The following is a 6026-nucleotide window of genomic DNA, read 5'->3' on the forward strand; positions in this document are numbered from 1 at the left end:
CTGAAAGTAAGCATGCAGTTACAGCAGGCAGTGAAGAAAGCCAATGGCACGTTGGCCTTCATAGCGAGAGGATTTGAGTATAGGAGCAAGGAGGTCCTACAGCAGTTGTACAGGGCCCTGGTGAGACTGCACCTGGAGTATTGTGTGTAGTTTTGGTCTCCTAGTTTGAGGAAGGACATTCTTGCTATTGAGGGAGTGTAGCGTAGCCAGGTTAATTCCCGGGATGACGGGACAGACATATGATGAAAGAATGGATCGACTGGGCTTATATTCACTGCAATTTAGAAGGATGAGAGGGAATCTTATAGAGACATATAAAGGGATTGGACAGGCTAGATGCAAGAAAAATGTCCCCCATATTGGAGGAGTCCAGAACCAGGGGTCACAGTTTAAGAATAAGGTGTAGGACATTTAGATGAGATGAGGAAAAACTTTTTCATCCAGGGAGTTGTGAATCTGTGGAATTCTCTGCCACAGAAGGTAGTGGAGGCCAATTCACTGGATGTTTTCAAGAGAGATTTAGATATAGCTGTTCGGGCTAACGGAATCAAGGGATATGGAGAAAAAGCAGGAATATTAATTCTGGATGATCAGCCATGATCATATTGAACAACAGTGCTGGCTTGAAGGGCCGAATGGCCTACTCCTGCAGCTACTGTCTATGTTTCTACTGCAGTCCACTAGATTCTGACACAGTCTAACACAAACTGAACCACATTGACAAAGGGAATTTGAACACACTCAGCAGATGCTAATTGTCGGTGGGCATTTCACCCTGACTCAGGCAGATGTACCTGAGAAACAGAGCAGAAAACAGCCAATCATCAGCTCCCCAATCTGCTACGGTTTCTCAAATCGCTCTGATAAGCTTTTGTTAATTACAGGTCTTGACATTTGATTGCATCAGATCAGGACCGTCTCGAGTGAGGTGTAAGTGTGGCAGGAAACCACTCAACCCCAATAACTGTAGATATAATAAAATGCTGAGGAAAACATTAGTTAAACATAGAGCATAGAACAGTGCAGCACAGGAACAGGCATATCTTAAACACCACTATAGTATCTGCCTCCACCACCACCCATGGCAGTGTGTTCCAGGCACCTAACATTCTCTGTGTTAAAACTTGCTCTACACACCTCCTTTAAACTTTGGCCCACTCACCTTAAAGCTCTGCCCTCTTTCCTTTAACATCTCCACCATGGGGCAAAAGGTTCTGCCTACCTCCCCTTACCTATCATAATGCCTCACATCAATTAATATCTTTTTTATCAAGTCTCCCCTTATCCTCCGACATTCTACAGAAGACAATCCAAGTTTGTTCAATTTCACGTAGCTAATGTCTTCTAAACCAGGCATCAATCTGGTAACCTCTTCTGTGCTCTCTCCAAAACCTTCACATCCTTCCTGTAATGGGGTGACCAGAACTGCACATAATTCTCCAAAGTCCTACATGGCTTCCTGGCCCATGTACTCAATGCCCCGACCAATGAAGGCAAGTACATCGTACAACCTCTTTCTCACTCCGTCTACTTAGTTTAGTTTAGAGATACAGCGCGGAAACAGGCCCTTCGGCCCACCAGGTCCCCGCACAATTAACACACTATCCTACACACACACACTAGAGACAGTTTTTACATTTATACCAAGCCAATTAACCTACAAACCTGTACGTCTTTGGAGTGTGGGAGGAAATCGAAGATCTCGGAGAAAACGCACACAAGTCACGGGGAGAACGTACAAACTCCGTACAGACAGCGCCCATAGTGGGGATTGAACCCGGGTCTCAGGCGCTGCAAGTGCTGTAAGGCAGCAACTCTACCGCTGTGCCACCAGGCTGCCACTTTCAGGGAGCTATGGACATGGACTCCAATGTACATTAATGCTACTGAGGGTCTTGCTATTAACAGCAGTGATGTTGTCTACATTGACAAATTGGTAGGCTAAATAAAAGATTGCGGACTCTTCACCACCCGTGTGTTAGAATCACTCGTCAGTCACAAGCGATGGCAAGACTGGACTGAATAGGCTATTGCAGAATGGAGTGAAGAATGCTCATGTCATGAACAACATGGCAACTGTGGAGGTCTTCAAAGTGGTCCTTCCCATGGGCATGGATTTCCACACTTTGACAACTTTGTTCTGAGGTCTCAGTGGGCTGGAGTCATGAGTACATGTTTTCGATGGCCTTGTCAGCTCTGCAGATTCCGCACATGCTCCAAGTTGCTGGACCTCTTGCACTCTTTCCTTCCATCATCTGTTCTCAGGGATTCCTATTGATGCACTCGTCAGCTTCTTCTCACTTACTACAACTACCTGTGTTTCGTAGAAACATAGAACATAGAAAAATAGGTGCAGAAGTAGGCCATTCAGCCCTTCGAGCCAGCACCACCATTAAATATGATCATGGCTGATTATCTACAATCAGTACCATTTTTTCCTGCTTTTTCCCCCATATCCCTCGATTCCTTTAGCCGAAAGAGCTAAATCCAACTCCCTCAATTTTTAAATTCTCACTTTAAAAAAAAACACACGCCCGACCCCCACCCCTGCCCACTAAACCCCCTTCAATTCTCTCCCTCTCTTTCTGCAACTTCCTCGAACTCTGAAGCCATTCTACATCTCTGCGCCTGACCTCCTGTTGATGATTGTCTACTTTAATCTTTCAACCATAGTCACAAATGCCTTCAGTCATTTGGAATTCCCCATTAAAATATTCTGCTTCTATCTCTCTCTCTTTCTCTTTGAAGACATCCATCCCTATGTATCTGTTTCTGCAACAAAGCAATGGTGCACCTGACCTAATATCTTATGTAACTCAGTGTCAAGTTTAGTTTGCGAAGCTATTTGGGATATTTTGGTACATTAAAGGCATAATATAAAAACACGTTTTTTGTTGCTACTGACGATAATGTGGAGGAGATTTAGCTTTTACCTCACTCAGAATACCAGATATTCAAACTGGTGTTGTGTGCCCCCTACTGGCTTTCTTTAGTGTTTCAACCGTGCAGAAACTAACACATTTGAATATTTCCATTTACACATGCTGAGGTCTGAAGAATACATTTCTTCATAAGTTCATAAACAGAATTAGGCCATTTGGCTCATCAAGTCTATTCTGCCATGTCATGGCTGTTTGTCACAGGAGGCCAAGTCAATGGATATTTTAAAAGGCAGAAAAAAATAGATTCTTGATTAGTATGGGTGTCAAGGGTTACAGGGAGAATGCAGGAACACTGAGTTAGGAGGGAGAGATAGATCAGCCGTGATTGGATGGCGGAGTACACATGATGGGCTGATTGGCTTAATTCTGCTCCTATCACATGAACTATCTCTCCCTCTCAACCCCATTCTCCTGTCTTCTCCCCGTAACCCCTGACACCCGTACTAATCAAGAATCTTTCAATCTCCACTTAAAAATATCCATTGACTTGGCTATCCACCAACCATCGGTCGCGAGAGTCACTAAAAATGAACACAAGGCCAGCGGAGGAACTCCAGAAACACATCAACAAAAGGGATAAAACATTCAGACAAAAATATCAGTGAAACAACTGTGATCTTCATTATCCAGCAGCAGTGTAACCAACCGATCACTGGAGATAGACAGGGTGAATGCACGCACACCTTTCCCCAGAGTAGGGGAGTCAGAAATTAGAGGGCATAGGTTTAAGGTGAGAGGGGAAAAGATTTAATAGAAACCAGAAGGGCAACTTTTTCCACACAGTATACGGTGGGTATACGGATCGAGCTACCAGAGGAAGCAGTTGAGGCAGGTACAATATCAACATTTAAAAGGCATTTGGACAGGTACACGGACAGGGATAGAGGCCAAATCTGAATAAATGGAGCAAGCTTAAATGGGGTATCTTGTACAGCATGGAAGAGTTGGCCTGAAGAGCCTGTTTCCATACTGTACAACTCTATGAATCTATAATACAAAGATAGGTTATTTACCTACCTTGGTCCCATGTCCCTCCAAACCTCCCCTAGAATCATACAGCATGGAAACAGGCACTTCAGCCCAACTTGGCCATGTCAACCAAGAGGACAGATTGTTTGAATTGAGGAATGAGTAAAGAGCAACTTCCATTGCACTCATGGAAGTAAACCGTAGCGTTTTAAATATTCGTAGAATTGGAAGTGTAAGTATTCAGGCATATTTCCGATGTACACAATAATTGGGCTGTAATTTAATCTGTTTTGGGGAGCTTATCATAACTACTTAATTCAATGTAAATAGAGAGTAAAAACAATAGTGAAGATTCAATAGTTAAGACATGCACCACTCTGTAAATATGCTATTTTTATTATGTTCTCATCCAGAGGGCGTTACTAACCATAGGGCCCCAACAGGCAGGTAGTTCTGCTATGATTCGATATTTACCTTCCTCCGAAACCTCGTGTTGTAAAAAAGTGTGTTACAAAAAGCAATTGTGTCGGTGGCTAAAAGGGATTAGGGGCTAGACACTTTCCCCACTCGCAACAACAAAGTTATTTTCCCCACAGGATTTTCAATAGGAAAGGTCTTTTTAATAGTTGTAAGCTTATGTTTGTCATTGCAAGCTAGAATACTCAAGGTTACCGACCTGGTAAGAAATGGGTGACGTTTCGGGCCGAGACAGAGTTTGCAAGATCTTCCTGTGACCGTGTGGGCATTCTCCAGGCGCTCCGTTTTCGTCCCACACTCCAAAGACGTACAGATTTGTAGCTTAATTGGCTTTGGTAAATCGTTAAAATTGTCCCTAGTGTGTGGGATAGTGTTAGTGTACGGGGTCCTCGCTGGTCTGAATGGATTCGGTGGGCCAAACAGCCTGTTTCCGTGATGTATTTCCAAGGTCTAGAAAACTAAAGTCTAAAGCCACACAATTGAAGAACTGGTTCATAAAGATCAAAAACATTGTGATTTTTCTCTTTTATTACCATTATATTTACAATAGTGAGTGAGCACTGTTTGTGACTTTATTCCCTCTTTGGCAGTTGTCCCTCATTTGGAGTTTGCAATGGAGAAAATGTGGAGGAGATGCACCGGGCTGTTGTTGCCTGGATTCGAGCATTACAGTGCTTGAACTGCCTCATATTGTGTTTTGAACTGAATTTCTGTCTTTAATTTGTGTAATAGTCATGTCTCTACTATTTATTTCATTCCGCTTACATGTTTTTCCTCTACTTGCTAAATCTTTGTAAGGTGTCCTTGAGACTCTTGAAAGGCGCCCATAAATAAAATGTATTATTATTATTATTATTATTATAAGGAGAGGCTGCATAGACTGGGTTTTCTTTCCCTGGAGCAGAGGAGGTTGTGGGGTGAACTGATAGAGGTATATAAAATGACGAGTTGCTATCAGAATTGAAGGTACAAGTTTAAGGTGACGGATAAAAGGATTTTGGGAGACCTGACGGAATTCGTTTCATATGGAATGTGTTTGGAGACAGATACTGATGGGATTAGTGCGAGTAGGTCCAATGAGCAGCATGGACATGATGTGCCACAGGGCCTGTATTGGGGTGGGAGATTGCAACCTTCACGTGGTCCGCCCTGTTTCAACGAATGCAATCAACCTGGCGTGCACAATCAAGTAAGATCAAATAGAACAAGTTGTCGTACAACTTTAGGCTGTGCATGCCATATGCAAGAAGAAGTAGAAGGGCCTGTATTAGTGCTGCACACAAATGAACTTGTGACTCTAAATTGAATGAAGGTATTAACAACAATGCTATCATGTATACTCACCGATAAATCTTTCACAAAGCTCAGGTTGTATTTTGCCACGATGATTCCTCCTGACATCACCACAGCCTTGGTGCAAACAGGGAGCAAACAGCTGGATTCCAGAGGCGATGATTGATGCCACAACCATGCTATTGGGAGATTATTTTTCTCTGCACTCATTAACTCATTAACGATCCTGCGCAATAATAGTCTGTCCTCTTCAGGCTTTCGCTTTCTTTACTTTCACAGAAGATTGAAGCTAGCACCCTGAATCTTCGCTGAGTCGTGTTATGAAGCCTGGGTTCGCCCGATCTC

This window comes from Amblyraja radiata, chromosome 31, assembly GCF_010909765.2.
Source record: "Amblyraja radiata isolate CabotCenter1 chromosome 31, sAmbRad1.1.pri, whole genome shotgun sequence".
NCBI classification, from domain to species: domain Eukaryota; kingdom Metazoa; phylum Chordata; class Chondrichthyes; order Rajiformes; family Rajidae; genus Amblyraja; species Amblyraja radiata.